Here is an 18,301-nt window from a genome sequence, read left to right as displayed (position 1 = left end):
GATGTATGTTAGATGTCAGGATGATCTTTAGGGGAAAGTAAATATTTTGTCACCTTTATCGATGATGCTACACGAAAGATATGGGTTTATCCTATTCGTAGCAAGGATGAAGTGCTTGACAAGTTTAAAAAATTCTTGGCATTAGCTGAAAATTAGACAGATAAGACACTTAAGTATCTTTGCTCTGACAATGGTGGAAAATATGTGTCCAAGGCCTTTCAGGAATTTTGTGACAACAAAGGGATAAAGAGGGCGCTCATTGCTCTTCATAATCCACCCCAAAATGGAGTTGCAGAGCATATGAATCGGACCATACAAGATAAGGTCTGTACGATGCTGTCTCATGTTGTATTACCCCATGGTTTTTGGACAGATGTTGTTATGACATACGCCCACTTAATTAATCGCTCACCAAACAGGTCTTTGAGGGGGGGGGAGGGGGAATTCCCCAAGAAGCATGGATAGGCAAGCCACCTTCATATGCTCATCTAAAAGTGTTTGGCTGCGAGGCTTTTGTATACATTTGTAAAGAAAAACGCAATAAACTTAAGCCAAAGTCTTGTAAATGCATTTTCCTAGGATATTGTGACGAGGGTGAAATGGGGTATAGATTATGGGATCCCGAGAAAAGGAAAGTAGTATGTAGCAATGATGTTATCTTCCGGGAAGATCGCATGCATAAACAGTCCGAAAAGACTGAGGAGGTCTGTAAGGTTGTATTCCAGGAAGAAATACCTTTTAGACATCAAAATGTGCCTGTTGTACAATAGCAAATACATGTTGTAAATGAACCTGTAAATGCAGAAAATGATATTGGAAATGATCAGCCAGCTATTGCCCATGATAATGATCCATTACATGTGTAGGAACAGCCAAGACAACAAGCTGTTAATGCTGATTTGTAGGTTGAAATGCCAGGACAACAAGCTAAAAATGCTCAACAGGCAGCAAACAATGATCATTGGGTTAGGAGATAGTCTAGGGCTACTAGAAAACCTGATAGATTCATTCTTGGTGCAAACAATGTGGTTGATTATGTCATGTTGACAGACCGTGTTGAACCGTCTTGCTTCAAGGAAGCAATGGACAGACGTGACAATAATAAATGGTATAAAGCCATGTTGTCAGAAATGGAATCGCTTTGGGACTTGGTGCAATTGCCTAAAGGGAAGAAAACCCTTCCATGCAAATGGGTTTACAAAATGAAGGTCACTTCTGGTTCCTCACCAAAGTACAAAGCAAGATTGGTTCCAAAGGGGTACAAACATGAACATGGAATTGATTTGATGAGATCTTCTCTCCTGTAGTCAAGATGACTACCTTGAGAATCATTTTAGGCTTGGTTGTAGCTGAAGACATGGAGCTCATGCAAATGGATGTAAAGACTGCATTCTTACATGGTGATCTGCATGAAGACATATATATCTAGCAGCTTGAAGGATTTGTGGAAAAAGGGAAAGAGAAGATGGTATGTAAACTCAAAAGGAGCTTGTATGGTCTGAAACAAGCACAAAGAGAATGGTATGATAAGTTTGATACATTCATGTAGTCTTAAGGTTTCCATAGAAGTCAAGTGGATCACTGCTTGTACACCAAGAAGGCAGCAGATAGCAGCCTGATTATCTTGGTTTTGTATGTAGATGACATGCTGATTGTTGGCAGGGATACTAATACCTTGGACTCATTGAAGCAAAGTCTTCATGGCAGCTTTGACATGAAGGATCTTGGTGATGCAAATCACATTCTTGGCATGCGAATACTCAGAGATAGGTCGAAAGGATTACTCTATCTATCTCAGAAGGAGTATATCTCCAAGGCTTTACAGTGTTTCAATACAGAGGGGGGGCAAACAATTGGGGTTCCATTGCCTCTATATGTGAAACTCAGTGTAGAGGACAATCCCCATTACCGACAGATGATGGGAGTTGGATAGATATATGTATTTCAGCTTTGTACGTACCTAATCTTGACTGATTCTCTTCTCCTCTTAAGGCGCATTGCCTTTAGGTGGGAGGTTGTTGGGAATAAAGGCTCTTGTGCCTTTAAATGTGCTCGGGTGTGAACACACCCTTAGCACTTGTACTTACACATATATCTATCTAAAAACCTAAAGGTACACACTCGTCATTGTATCCAAAATTGTGCACACTCTCTACTTTGCTCTCTCTCACTCTCTTTGTCTCTTTGCGCGTAATAAACACCGACTGTCTTGATCTTCGTGCCTAATCCATCACTACAGTCCTATGTGATAAGTTGTTGCTCATCTTAGAGCTCATCCAACGAGTTGTGCTAAAAGCCATTTAATGCTAAAAGCTAGGCAAATCATTTTTGCCTATGGAGACCCCATTGAAAATGGAAATTTTCCAAATGTCAAGTTTGGGTTAGTTTTGGGTTGCATGTGAGTGTATCTTCCATGTGCTATTTTTCTTAGATTCGGGGTTGTTTGAGGTAGATCTAAGAGTGGAGAACTTAGTTGTGGGTAGGAGACAATTGCCAATGCTTCAAAATAGTAAATAGCCTAATTTCAAGTAGATTCTAGGATTGCAAGGAGTAGGAAACATGAAAGCAAGGTCCTTGATAGTTGGTGGTGAAAAAAACTTCCTTGATAGTTGGTGGTGAAAAAAACTAAGGTTTAAGACATCAATAATACCCTAAAAACTAGTAGATGACTTGGTTTTCTCTCTCTAAAATGAGCAGATTGCTGTCATAAAAATTTCTTGATTAGATTGAAGGTTTATCTCTCCTTTAATGTCCTCTCTCATCTCAACAAATATGAAGATATTAAGTACTATTTTGCTAAATGTAGACCTAATTACGTCTATAATAAGGATTTATCAACTTTCTTGAGAAGTGTGACATTGAATCTCAATCATTCTTAGTTTTTCTTAGTTGTTTGAAGATGGACAACAATGTTTATGCTATCAAGACCTTAATTTCTAGAGTAGAAATTAGGGTCTTTCGACCTTGGGAAACATGCCCATTAAAAAGAAGCCCATAGAGATTGTAAACTCTGAAATTGACTCGCATGCAAGTGTTCTTGATTCAATTTGTGCTTGAATAGTTGGAATCAAATTGGATCATGATGTTATTGGTCATTAATGATAGCCCAAAGTATTGAAATTTGTAGAGAGATTCGTCTACATCTCAATATACTACAAATTCATAGCAATACAAGTTAAAGGGGTTTTTGGGCTAGTTGGGTGTTGGGTATCCAAGATTTTTGTGGTCAAGTTTTATCTTAGATTGCGAATTTTTTTGCTTGCCATAATAAGTATTAAATCAGGTTATTTATCACCCTATTCGAGAAGGAAGGTTGGTTTCATCTCATGGTATGCATAGGACCAACAATGGTTCACAAGATATGGGATCAATATGAACCACCTCCTCCTGTTCAGTATGATTCTCAGTCCCCCTTCCATACATCTCTCTCACATTTAGAGGAACTTGGTCATGTGATATGATCTCTACTAGTTGCACATACAACATACATGGATCTCACCCCAAGAGCCCCTTCTCGTGGTCATACTATATTATAGGGACCACTTTATGAGGACTACAATAGATGGTTTCATTGAGAGATGTGGATATCTAGACATATATATGCCACATAAGATGCATGTAGCCATTGGCTAGCTCAGGGTCTCCTTTCAACAACTCAAGATCGAGACTTGGAGAGTAGCCCACCTACCTAGAGTAGAGAGGAGTTGTAGACCGTCTTAGTAGGAGGTAGAGAGTGAGTAGCACTACAATTGTGGATGCAAGATGTTTAGCATAGTTTGGGCAAGTTACCCCACATTGTCCAAAGGAGACACCTCTCTCAAACTAGTCATGGAGTCCCCAGGTCAATGCCACTTGGGCCAATCCTAGTTGAGATTGCGAGGCTTTGCACATCATTACTATAGGTAGAAACTTTGTAGAGATGGGGTGATTGTCACTACTCATTGATTTCTTCCAAACAGTGACCACATAATTCACACCTACATTGAGAGGGGTGAGAATTTAGAGAGTTAAGGAGATCAAAGTGGGATGCTAACTAGGCGCGTAGGGTTGAGAGACTAGAGAGTTAAGGATATTAGAGCAGGACGTTGACCAGGGATGTAGGGGTACCAGACACACATGCTAGCCTAGAGAGGGATGGAGACCTGCCACAAAGACACGAGCAATACTTGACAAAGTCGAGGGTTCAATGTAGATGCTATCCCTATACTATCTCATTAGGGATGCATGACATATTCTACCCACAACACAACTAGCCATGCATTGCTCCATATATCCATCCCATCCTCTTCTTGGTGTATCCATGTATGAGTATTGTATTGTATATCACTTTAGCTTCTTTGCATAGTATATCACTAATTATCATTTAGCATGTCACACTTTGATGCCTAGCCATGATTATCATTATACATGGTTGTCTCATAGGCCATTTTTGGCCAGTTCTCTGTCTCTGTCTCTGTCTCTCTCTCTCTCTCTCTCTCTCTCTCTCTCTCTCTCTCTCTCTCTCTCTCTCAAAGGTCAAGAACTCATCTAACAAGAAAGCATTAATAATTGGCTAGAACTAAATCCTAAACTTGCAACTAATTAGTGCATATTTTGGTACAATAAAGCCTAAATCTTGAGTCCTAGACCTCAGATTCTCTAGTTGAAACCCTAAAGTTGAACCCTAGACCCAACTTAATCCAAGAATATGAATGGTAAACCCTAAGTGTTATAACTTGCATATTAACCCTAAACTTAGGCTCGATCCCTTGAGTTCTAGAATTTAAACTTTGAATCTTACAATAATATTTAAATCTTTATGCCAAGACCCTCGTCCAAAATCTTAATCATACATGCCATAACTTGAACTTTAAACCCTCGATCATAAATTGTGAATCCTAGATCCTATTGTGTTATTGCCTAAATCAGTGTGTACATGCACAAATAATTCCTACACAAAGTATTATCACATGCAAGATTTATTTAAACATTATATACACTCATACATCTTATGCATTATGTGTGTTCAGATGCATGCATGTGCATGTATGCATGTTACTAAGCGTGGTTGCACATGTGGCCTACCTTCACCACCACCACAACTCCATCGTGTGCAAGTTTTATCCAAATGTTATATACACTCGTACATCTTATGCATTATGTGTGTCTAGATGCATGCATGTGCATGCATGCATGCTACTAAGTGTGTGTGCATGCGTGCCCTACCCCCACCACACCACCCTATCTCCTTGGTCTCCCCCCCTTCCAACACACACACACCCCTCTTAAAGGGCAAACATTGATCTTACTTGAAGTTCATAGTTCAATGTCCAAAAGTAGGTATGTTGTGTGGAGTTGAGGCTAGTGTAGAGAGAGGTTGGAGCTCTTTAGAAATTAGATATACATTAACATAAGGAGTATCAAGCTAATATCTTGGTACAAAAAGGTGACCTTAAGTGGTGTATAATCTTATTGGAGTACCACAAAGTCCCTAAAGCTTTGTCTAAAGAGAAGGTTTTGCTTCTCTTAACATACACCATATTGAAACCTACGTGGTCAATGCAAGTTCTTCTCACCAATATCCAATGTTAACCTTAAGAGATCGTATTGAATTTACTTTTTTGTCGATATGCATCAATTACCTTAAGAGCATGGTATCTTCAAATAGATCATATTGAGACCCACAAAAAACATGGAAAGGAAGGTAAATCTGCTCCCTTGGCCCGCCAACACACACACACCAATGTAGGTCTATTCTTGAGATCAATATCCAAGGATCCTAGCAGCATAATCAATCATCATAACACATATATTCCACCTAACCAATCACAAAACCTAAGCAAGCATAGTGTGAAAAAAGCAATTTTTTTTTTACAATATTCCACCACTCCTATTGTGCAGACCATGCAGTTTGCTTCTCTTGGGTGACCATGCAACACATAAAATAGTCTTACAAATGGCCAATCTTGCTTGCATATCCAAAGGTTTATGATCACTAGCCTTGCTCTTGATCCTCCCACGATAATTGCTAGTGATCAATCCATTCATATCATTTTGTGCCTTTTAATTTATTGACCTAATACATAAATCACAACCTATTGAACCATACACTAATCCCTAAGCCTCATCCAAAGCCACATTTAACACTATTCTTGCATATGCACGACATCCTCAAAGGCATAGTACTATTCTTATATTCTTGGCACCATTCCCATGTCCCTCTAGGACATGCTGCCCAAAGCCTTGACATCCATATCAAGAGGCCACATGGTCTTCATGTTTAAATGCTAACCAATATGTAATTAGTCCCTCTAATCTGGCTTAGGATGGGTATGAAGCACTTCATTTTGTCATATTTGGTGGGTTTGTTTGTGTGTGTGTGTGTGTGTGTTTTTTTTTCTTTTTCTTTTGCTTTTTTTTTCTTTGGTGCGGGGGTTATCTCCCACAAGGTCTTTAAGACCCTTAAGAGTTGGGATCAACAATCAAAATTGAACCATAAATGTGCAAAAAATCACGTGGACCACTACTTTTTGCAAAAGCAAAAGTATGCCTAAAAAGTAAACCTAGCCTATTGGCGAATGGTTGATGTGTGCTTGCAAAGGATTATCGAAAAATGCTTGCCAACAAATTAGTAAAAGTTAGCCCTCATAATATGTGTACAATATATGCTCTAATGGTTTAAAACTCTGCACTTTAGTCATGAGATCAGAGTTTTAAACCCCTTCATTTATTCCCTTTATATTTCCTCAAGTTTTTAATCTCTTCTTAAATTTTATAATTTATGTTTGTCTCAATCCCCTCTTTAAAGCTTTCAAACCCCTTCACCAAGTTTAACTTTTTAACCTTTCTCACCTTTAAAAAAAAATTCAAGCTTTCAAAAACCCATTTACAAAAAAAATTCCAAGCTTTAGATGATGAAATTTAGGAAGAGAATAAAAGATTTGAGGAGATATAAAGAGAAAACACGAGGGGTTCGAACCTATGATCTCATTAGATGATAAAATTCCAAGCTTTAGATGATAAAATTTAGGAAGAGAATAAAAGTCTTGAGGAAATAGAAGGAGAAAGCATGAGGGGGTTTGAACATATGATCTCATTGCCTAAAGTATAACATTTTAAACCATCAAACTATATACTATGCACATGTTATGAGAACTATTGTTTACTAATTTTTTGGTAACCTTTTTTTGGCACACATCAACCATTTTCCAAATGGGTTGGATTCACTTTTGCAAAATGTCGTAGTTGTAAATTTTTACATACCTATAGTTCAATGATCATTGATCCTAACTCTTGAGGGTCTTAAAGACCATGTGGGAGAAAGTTGGGGGCGGGGGGGGGGGGGGGGGGGGTGAGGGGGGATCCACATGTAAGGAAAGAGATTGTAGGTTGAGAAAAAAAACTAAACTTGTTATAGATATTTGATCATGGATTTAGTAAGTAGAAAAGTTGTTGCTCACCCATTACACAACTTAGGGTGCAACTCCTACTTCCAAAAGCTTTTGACCTGTCCCATATACGATCAATGTCAACTCATTATTTGTCTACATTTTTCAAATACGAGATCAAACAACACACACACACACACACACACACACACACACTCTCTCTCTCTCTCTCTCTCTCTCTCTCTCTCTCTCTCTCTCTCTCTCTCTCTCTCTCTCTCTCTCTCTCTCTCTCTCTCTCTCTCTCTCTCTCTCTCTCTCTTTGTGGTCCATACCTTGGACTTAAAGCCTTGAAATTGGCACATTCAATTTGCCTTATGCCACACCATGACACTTGTCCCCAACTTATCTTCATGCTATGTTTCCCGCAAAATTAGTCCAAAATAGTGCCACTAATGTGGCATCTATAATTGTGCTTGATGATAAGCAATCCATGTCCACACCATATTCATGTTAGTTGTGCGGTGAGTGTATCATCATAACCCTTTTAAAGGCTCACATATTGACAAAAAGGTCCCCCATATATGCAACTCATCCTTGGTTCCATGCTAGAAAGCCCATGATAAAATATTAGCTAAAAATGCACTATACAAACACCTGTTGCTTGAGTGGTTTAGTCAAATGGCTATTTTTGAAGCCCTTTTAGGAAACATCACTAAGCTTTTAAGTTTAAAACTAAAACATAACACTATATACGTAAAAACATTGGGATATTTGCCAAAAAATTTTCCCAACACATATAAACCACAAATGTTTATAGTAACATTTTTCCCCATATTCTAAACTCTTGGCCTTTGATCAACAAAATACTCACCAATCTATTTACAATCAAGAAATCACGAGTGCACCTTAATTTGAATCCTATTTAGTACCAATGAACATGAACATGATGAACATTGAACTTTCTTGCCATCAATGCCCATCTTATGGAAAATGTATATTCCCTTATTAGAGGGTATGACAACCTAAAGTTCATCAAAGCCTAAGCTTCCACCATATGTAGCCAATTAGGTGATGGCCACAAGGATTAGAGCAAGACATGCTTTTTGCCTTGTGAAGTGCATATTTAATGGATTTTCTAAATTTAAAAGATTAGTTGCTATAAGAAAAACATTCTATAGTTTACCACGCTACCACTAGTGGGCTTTACTTAGAACTGTGCTTTCACATGCAAAAGCAAAAAATTCTAATTAAATTTTAAAAAAGACATTACTTTGTTTTGTATAGCCTTACTATAAGTATTTCAAAAAGTTGACGTTTTTATTCAATAGACATTGTGGAGCATTTGGGAAATGAGAAAAGGGCCCCTTACACCTTATGGCAAGTAGGATCTAGAGCGTTTTTTATAGCTAGGACTTTGACATTTCCATAGATAGTGTTTGAAGGCTTTCCAATACAATTAGTGGATTTTATGTAGAGCCACAAACATATAAGCTACACTTTTGATTTTTAGAGTTGGTACAAAGGTTTTATTTACATGAAGGTTCAAGGATATGTAAGTTGAGATTGGGAGCAAGTGTAACATATCATCACACTAACTTTTCACTATAAATCATGAGAGCTCACTTTTCAAGATTATGAAACTAATTTAGATTAGTTAGCTCTTAGATATGTATTGGTATCTATGCCATTATGGGCATTTGGAGTATATTCTAAGCATGGATTGTACTAGATGGATGTTGGAGGACACATAGTCACATTCATATTGGCTTCTATGGCCACAACCATAGTCTGAACATTGAAGAGACTATTACATAGTGTACATTATTAGCTATGACATGTGGATTGATGGGAGTAAATGGCACATGGGGACCTAATGCGCGACATAGATCTTAGAAAAGGTGCACTTCACATGGTCTTTAGTGTTAATTTTCATGGTTTTGAGCATTTTGAACATAGTTATCACTGAGATAAACTACTTTTATGTGGGGTATGACGTGGAGAAATTGACATGGACAAATAGGCTTGCTTGCTAGCTACAACATTTTGACTTGCACTCCTATGACAGTTTGTGTTTTGGCCCTTTCTACTTGCTCCTAATCTATAATTTTGAGGGAAACCTCTCGGCTTACAAAGACCACCCAACCATAGGGCGGTAGATTCATCAGATGTCATCTCTTTCTCTATGTTCATGTTGGAGAGATGGTAAACCCCCTACTTAAAGGAACTGCTTCAACAAATCTACTTGAGCCCTCTTGTTAAACCCCCAATATACAATAAACAGGCCTCATACTTATAAATGACAAGCTATCTCCCTCCTTAGGTAGGCCCTATGCTTGTATACATCAAAACCATGTATGAAAACCTCTTTCCAAGTAGTCAAAGTCAAGTTCTTTTGCTTCAATTCTAGTCACTAATGACTACTTAAACACAACCAAATTGGCCCCCTGAATTTAGTCTCAATGGCTTCTTGTGCTAGAACACTTGTTTGGCTTAGATGCAAAGCTTCGTGATGAGAATAGTATCACAATCAAGATATCGATAACTAGCACCAATATCATAGAAGAACATGAGAGTTTAGTGGGGAACAATGAATGGTACCCATATTCTTAGCTATCTTCACATATATGTGATCATATAGTGTGTATTATACAATGGGCGCTCACTTGCTTTTTAGCCATTGGCCTTTACTCCAACATGTACTACAAAAATTTGCAATATTGTTGCCAATAATGGGATCTTTTCTTACACTCATTTATAGACCTTTTGTGGTATTTGAAACATTCTTATCTACATGGTTTATAATTAAATGGGAGACTTGCAATTCGAGAAGAAAAAGGATGGAAAAGGAAAAGAATGACATTCCCCAAGACACGGAGCTTGCATTGTAGTTGGTTGTGTTTCATTGAATTTGCACAATGGGGATAGAGGAATAGTCACTCTTCAAGTAAACCTAACTTCTCATACCTTTGGGCCTATCAAGGAAAATAGAATTTGACCCATGATTCATGTCTTCAAAAAGTGCCTTAATTAGAACAAGGCACAATCCATGTCTCCAGAAAGTGCATTTCATTATGCACAAATGAATGAGAGAGAGAGAGAGAGAGAGAGAGAGAGAGAGAGAGAGAGAGAGAGAGAGAGAGAGAGAGAGAGAGAGAGAGAGAGAGAGAGAGAGAGAGAGAGAGAGAGAGAGAGAGAGAGAGAGAGAGAGAGAGAGAGAGAGAGAGAGAGAGAGAGAGAGAGAGAGAGAGAGAGAGAGAGAGATGAAATGTATAATCAATTTCAGGCATTGGTGAGGTAGAATGAGATTTTTCCACATCAAGGGTATTTTAACAAGTTGAGGGTAAGAGTATAATGTTCATTGAGTACAATATTGCTTCCTAATCAATTGAGGTGTGATTCTAGAAAAAGAGACTAAACATTAATAAATCATCCTTATTTGCTTTCACATCAAGCACCTACTTGTAGATAAGTTGGACAACTACCCAAATACATTTATGTTGACGTTGACACAATCTTCAATTGCACGATGATGTTTTCAATTTAATGGGTTCCTTTTTATGTCATGTCCATAATAAGCATATTTGAAGTTTAGTTGCATACACCAAGTTCAAAGTTGATATCAAACACACTAGAAAGATGGATGGTCTTTTCTTGTTGAACATTGAGGTTGATGATGAGCGAGAATGACATTGGAGGGATTCCAATCAAAATAGGGGTAAATAATCTTTATAGGAGGACTTAAATAGTGGATCTTTATGTTCACACACATAAACTTGTCTATCTTTAGCTATGCCAAGCTAAAGGATAGAAACTTATGAATCTTTATGTCCACACATCCATAAACTTATCTTTGGATGCCAAGCACAACTTTTCCAAATGTGTTCACTCCCATGATAGCACTCTTATTATGCATAAGATTTTAACTTGATATGAAAGAAAATGATTTTTCTTGTCACAAAGGGCGTTTTTGAACAATATTTTAGGATATATATCTAAAAACATGAGGACTTATGAAATTTAAGTATTCTATCTTCATCCTCCCAAGTATAAGTCCTCCAATACATAAGTTTCTAAAGGCCTATTAAATGTCTATACCACCTCTCCATCATCATGATATTTTTGAGGCCTATAAATATTCTTATCCATGTGTGCATTCCATAATTATTGTGCTCCCTATTTATGTATGTGGATATGCCCTTCTTATCCATGTGTCCATTCTATAATTATCATGCTTCCTACTCATGTATGTGCATGTGTACCATGACATGGGAAAGGGCTTTGCATAAAATCCAAAAGTGGTTTGTAATATATGCAACTCACCTAATTTGGTGCAGATGATACATGTCTATGTGCCTTATAATAATACTAATGTAAGATGCTTATAATAATACGAATACATGTTTGTGGGAGTGTGGGGTTTGATGTGATCCTCATAATTTGTCTTCTACATTAGTGTATCACACATTTTACACTACTATGTATGCAATACAAGTGCCTTAGTACAAACCACATGTTTTTGAATGTGTGGGATGTCCAAAGTACTAGACAAACTTTTGCCACTCAAGGATAGTACCTTGATGTTTATTATGTTGAAGGTATGCACATATTAGATTTTTTTTCTATATCACACACACACACACACACACACACACACACACACACACACACACACACACACACACACACACACACACACACACACACACACACACACACACACACACACACACACACACACACACACACACACACACACACACACACACACACACACACACACACACACACACACACACACACACACACACACACACACACACACACACACACACACACACACACACACACACACACACACACACACACACACACACACACACACACACACACACACACACACACACACATGCACGCACACACGCATATGCACACGCACACAAAGCATTATGTAATGAGAACTGCCCAAAACTTTAGCCACTAGTGACATGCTTGTTGGCTAATTTAAACATGTGCCTTCTTTTTCAAAACCCTAAACAAGGCCCAACAGTCTTGTTTTTTGCACAAGATAAATGCCTCAACTGGGATTTCCTTTTCCTTTCCTTTCTCATCACATCTCTATTTCTATTTTTCCAAAGATGCTTGAAGACTGGAGCTCTGACAACATTCCATAGCTTTAGAGTCTCCTCGTCCCATGTTTTTTGCAACACCAAAAAGTGATTTTCTCATCTTTAGCTTCTTATTGAACCCAACCATCTTAAAGTAATTCTTGACAATGTTCCAAAGAATCCTTGCCTCCCTACAACACCACAAAAGAGGTGCGTAATTGTCTCTTTGCTAGTTGCAAAGAAATGGCATTTGTGCTTTCTTTCCCCATTTTCCCATTTTTTTTTGTGGTTGGCATAGCTTCCTGCCACCAGCTTCCAAAGCAATAGATTAAGCTGCTTACTTGGTGTTGCCTTCCAGGCACTCTCCAAACTTTTCTTCCATGTAAGAGGTTTGTGGATACCTCACTCGGCAAATACTTGTAGTCTTCAATTCTCTTATGGTCTTCAATTCTCTTATGGGGTTTTTTCTTTGAAGGTCTTTCCTTTACTTCAATTTGATAGGAAGCTTTCCCCTTCGGTTAACCATACAATCTCATAGGCTTATATGTCTTATATTACCATTTGGGGGCCAATCCTTCTTTTTTTCTAGATTTTGATGCACTCAATTTGCTTCCCTCTCTAAGTCAAGCCATATTTGCCTCTGATCTATTCCTTGGTCAAGAGTTCTTTATATCCCATGTGCCATACATTCGTCCATCTAAGCACTCCCTTCCTTGACACATCACTTTGCCATCTTGGGGTCTCTTTCTATTAGTGCTGCATTTGTCTCGTAGACAAATGGGAAAGTCCATAGAGATTGGAGAAGGCTCACATGTTCTTTTCTTGAATGATCTTCCATCCATTCTAGATGGCCCTTGATCGATGAAGTAGCTCCCTTTTAGTTGTCTTCATAGCTGCAACTCTGCCACATTCTTCCATTTTAAGAAAACCTTTCCCTTACATCTTTGAGTGAAGTATTCATATCCGTTAAGTTTTGATGAATTCCTATTCCAAACTACTTCCTACAAGACATTAACCAAAGCAATATCCCCATGACAAGTGGTAAGAGTATCCAAAATATATCTACATTTGAGAGCTTGATCTCTTCAACTTCCTACAAGACAGTTTCCAAGAGAGTATCCCCAAGGAGGAGTAAGAGTATCCAAAATATGTCCTCTACATTTAAGAGCTCTCTCTCTCTCTCTCTCTCTCTCATAGCTTTAAATTGGCCATGCTTTTTTGCATGCTTGAATTCCCTTCCTTTGCTCGTAGGGTTAGTTAATCTTGAGCTACTTCCTATACTTTAGGAAGGAACAATTGAACAAAAAGGGGGTGGGCAGTGATTGAAAGCCCTTGAGGTGGTGATCTTACAAGTGAGTTGAATCGTGGAATGATTGGAGTCCATGACTTCACCAATGACTTTTATTGATGGTTGAGGTACAATCCACCACCTTTGTAGATTGTACCTCAACCTTTGTAGATTTGGATACATCCAATCCAATCTAGCTTGAGGTACAATCCACCACGTTCGTAGATTGAGATACATCCAATTCAATCTAGCCGTGCATCAAGAGTCATCTTAGTGACAATTATGCCAAGTGAATCTCCTTACTTTTTCCTTTTCAATTATGTATGCAAGATCCATCAGATTGAGTTGGCGATTCTTCCCAGCCTTTTTTTCCCATTTTAATCATCATGGAACTAGCATATGATCTATCCATCTGTGAGACTATCATGTTTCAATATCCGACAAGAACTAGGCGGTGGAGGTGAGCAAGCTGGACAAAGACTTCAGCAATATGAGGAAATAGGTAAAGGCAATATATTTTGAGACGTGGTGTATTTTATAAGTTGTGTTACAATAAGACCATACTCGAATTACTTGGATTAAGTTCTTCACTTTGGTGGGATCTTAATAGGAAAGAGATTGGGTCCTTGTTGGTTGGAGAAAGAGATCAGGCAGCTCTTTAAGCACTTGGCAAAGAATGTGTAAAGTGCTACACATTCTTGGGGCCTCAAGGTTGAGAAGAAGATGCATTCTTTGAATTCAACCACTTCTCAAATGCATGCTACGTATGTAGGCATTATATTAGAACTAGAGATTCTCAAAGTAGGCGTGCCTTATCAAACACAAAAAAGGACATGCAAAGGACGATGAACCTAAGGAGAAAGGCATGCAAGTCACCAAGGTAAGGAAAATATTCCACCAAGGGACGGCTCTAAATCCAAAAGCAAAACCAAACATCTTCAAAGGCAAAACCAAACATCTTGTCTTAAAATACTCGACGATGGGGAACACTTGATTAAGGAAGACTTGGAACCCCAAATTGAGATGGCAAGAGAAGGTTCAAGGGTTGAGTTTTGGGGGAGTTCAACTACGTGTGTGGTTGATCTATGCACCCATAGTTTCAATGAAGATTGCACTCCCCCCATAGTCTCAATGAAGCATGCACATTCTCGACTAGCTTGTGCCACCCATTCCACCCGATTATGGCACCCCTTGGTTGAGAATTATACTAGTTTTTCACCCCAAATTGAGATGGCAAGAGAAGGTTCAGGGGTCGAGTTTCAATGAAGAGTCCACATTCTGGACTTGCCTATGCCACCCATTCCACCCGATTATGGCACCCCTTGGTTGACAATTATAAGTGTCTTTTTTAAAAAACCACCACAAGCCACCCGTTCCACCCGAGTATGGTACCTCTTGGTTGATAGTTATAATAGTCTTTTAAAAAAAACCACCACAAATGAGGCACCCCTTGGCTGACAATTATGTAAGTATTTTTTTAAAAACCACCACAAATGAGTTTTAGCTTCCAAAACCATGAAGTTCTTGCAAAACTTTGGAGAAAACCACCACCACCAAGTTTCAACTTGCAAAACTATGGAGCCATAAAGACCATCTAACAAGAAACATTATTTTGCCAAGAATATAAACCACATGCATTTTGCACAAAAGTATGATGGTATTATTATTGCATCATTATTTTGCAAAGAACATATGAAGAGTACCTCGCCAATATTTAAGCTACATATGGGGTCTTGCAAAATTTAGAGCAAGAAGCCTTACAACCTCATTGCTTTGAGAAGAAATTGCCTTGATATGCACATTTTTCTAGAACATAGATGTATATGCCGGTGCCTGAATAGTCAATTGTTTTGTGTAAACTTTTATCAGACTTAAAATAATTTTGCTCCCACAGCTAACATAGCTCCATTTTTCATACTCGCTGGCGCACATAGCCGGCATACATAGCCGGCTTGTTACATTTTTTCTTGTACCATTATTGTCAATTTGAACTTACGGCATTAAAGCAGCGACAATGTAACGGTTCATAATATATGGCATAGTGCTTTGTGGGAAATATTGGCTGTATCAATGGTATATCCTCTAATTCTGGATCAGCGTGTTCAATCTAGGTACACTTTTACACGAGCAAAGTGCAGAAAGAAAGCCAACATATGCATTTAACCTGAAGATTATTAAGTACCCTAACAAATTAATCAAAGCCTGGAACAACACTTTTCACTACAGTTGGAACTTTCAAGAAAGACGCGAATAACATAAAGAACCACACGTCACGAGAAGCACCATAACTGCTACAAATTTGTTGCAGTTAAAAGCAGGATTATGAACCATTTTCATTCTGCAATTTGCAGAAAAGGGGTGATCACATGAGCGATTGAATTACATTGTTTGGCCTACCATGTTTGTTGTCTTACCAGCACAGGACCCCCTCTCCCAGGTTTGTTTTGTTTTCTACCAGTAAAGCCCACACTGATCACTCTTTAACCTCTTTAAAGCCTTGCACACCCGGGCAAAAGATTGATGGTATTCCATTGGAGTGTGGTCAATATTCAGGCAGTAGACTACTGATGTAGTCCATTGAAGTATAGTCAAATCAGAAAACACACATTAGAAAAAACTCGAACGGAGCTCGAGAAGTTGAGAACAAAGCACCAGATCATGAGTAGATAATTAGAAATTATTGCAAGTGAACGGTAATTATGAGGGCTCTCATCCCACTTTACAATTGTAACCGATGCTCAAGATCAATTTAAACCATCAAGAGTTTTGAATTATTATCCCAATGGCCATGCCTGCATCAGACTGCATACACCCGATTCTTACATGCTTGCTTCATCCAGATAGCTGTGCACATCTGCATGCTGCATTTGTGCCATTTAGGTTTCGAGATTTCACCGCATGATGCTCGAAATTTACATCAGATTGTCCTACAGAGGACAAGTTTCAACATTTCCCTCGGGATGCTCAAAATTTAAATTATTTCACAGGATTAAACAAAATTTTTGTAAATAGTCCAAATGCAGAGTCGGATTGTCTCACTCGAACGATCATGATTCTGTAAATAGCACAAATGCAGAAAGCCTTTTCTGCTCTTTTTTACAAGTAGGGAACATTACCGTTGGGGTTCTAAATCTACATTGGTCTTCCATGATTAAGAAATGGTTTAACACCAAAAAGAACCCCCTCATGCGATGGACTAAAGCTTTATTCTTAACAATGAAATGAATCACTCTCCCTAGGGTCTAGCCAGTCTGGGAACAAAACTCCATAGCTGCAATCTGTCACTGCTATAGCTCCCTGTACAGTAACAAAGATCAAGGTATTTTTCCATAACCAGATTTGAATCTGATCTCTCAATTCTCTCTTGTATGTAAGATCTTGAGTGAATGCCATCAACTTTGATTAAGACTGGTAAACGTCATCCTACATTCTGGAGGTATACATAGCATTGCAGCATTCCCATAGCCACATTTATCTTGCATGAAACCTTGGATGTTATACACATGAGCCATGCATTGTACATCAGTTTTGATTCCCTAAAAAATTTAGGAAATACAGGGCATTATACTTTTAAGGTGCTGTCGATCCCCTCTGTCAATATGGATGACCTGACTCTGCACGAAGCCTCCTCAGGATTAGCTGCCGTACCCGCAATGGGAAAGGGGCCTCACGTACAAGCTCAGCCAGAACTCTGGCTAAGAGCAATACATAGTTTTCCAAAACTTGGGCAGAAATTGCAAGCAGAATCATGATTGGGAGGTCCTCACAACGTGGATTGACGGTCCTGCAGAATAGAGTAACGCACCAATTGATTGGCAATGATCGCTAATAAGCTGGAGTGACACCTGATCAACATCACTCAAATCACAGGTTAAATTAATCAAGATAGTTAAGATAACATGGACGGATAACCTGAAATTGATCAATATACTTAAGATAGCATGAGTAGATAACCTGAATAGGCATATTCAGTGATTCATAGGTTAGATTAATCAATGGAATCAGGATAACATCAGTAGATGGCACAAAAACGATGAGAACCTGAATCAAGGTATTTTCGATTAGTCATAGATTAAATTACTCAACGTGGTTCAAATAACCTGATTCTTAATCAATGTGGATCGAATTAGTCAATTAGTCATGGATTAAATTAGTCAATGTAGTTCAGATAGCCTGAATCTTAATCGATGTAGCGCAGATGACATGAATCGTACTACTAAGCCTAGCTTTTGAAGGTTACTGCAGAATGGGATGGCGCTTTTCGTACTTAAACAGTAAAGGGAAAGAAACCGCTTCATGAAAGCTCGAGCCTCAATTAGATGATAAAAGCCATTAGTGCAACTGAGAGGCGATCAATCAATGATTCAATCAACCATTCCTGATACAGCAAATTATACATCAAGGGCAGGGATGGAAAAGAAAGAACAGATTTGCCAACCTTTTGGAGGAAGAAACAAGGTGGTCTCGATTACCGACAGCGAGCCATAACGATGATATAACAGCAATTCTGTGAGGTGGGTCGGGTTGAAGCTCTTGTGTGT

General features: G+C 38.5%; 1 long non-coding RNA gene across 2 annotated transcripts in view; it reads right to left on the bottom strand.

The window, feature by feature from the left end:
* Window positions 1-17,517: 17,517 nt before the first annotated feature.
* Window positions 17,518-18,301, bottom strand: part of LOC148021853 (uncharacterized) — a 1,037-nt gene continuing 253 nt past the window's right edge. Inside the window, exons 1-3 of one of the 2 annotated variants that reach the window (XR_015694414.1) lie at window positions 18,199-18,301; window positions 17,715-17,801; window positions 17,534-17,605 (exon numbers count right to left, since the gene is read on the bottom strand). The exon at window positions 18,199-18,301 is cut by the window's right edge and continues 253 nt beyond it. This is a non-coding gene — a long non-coding RNA (uncharacterized LOC148021853). Of the gene's footprint in view, window positions 17,802-18,198 lie in introns of both variants that reach the window. The other variant, XR_015694413.1, reaches the window with a different exon arrangement.

The sequence above is a fragment of the Lygodium microphyllum genome, chromosome 17 (assembly GCF_053477565.2).
Source record: "Lygodium microphyllum isolate KBCC chromosome 17, Lygodium_microphyllum_v1.1.10, whole genome shotgun sequence".
In the NCBI taxonomy this organism is placed as follows: domain Eukaryota; kingdom Viridiplantae; phylum Streptophyta; class Polypodiopsida; order Schizaeales; family Lygodiaceae; genus Lygodium; species Lygodium microphyllum.
Note: the sequence above shows the minus strand (reverse complement) of the source record. Positions and strands in the feature narration are given on the sequence as shown.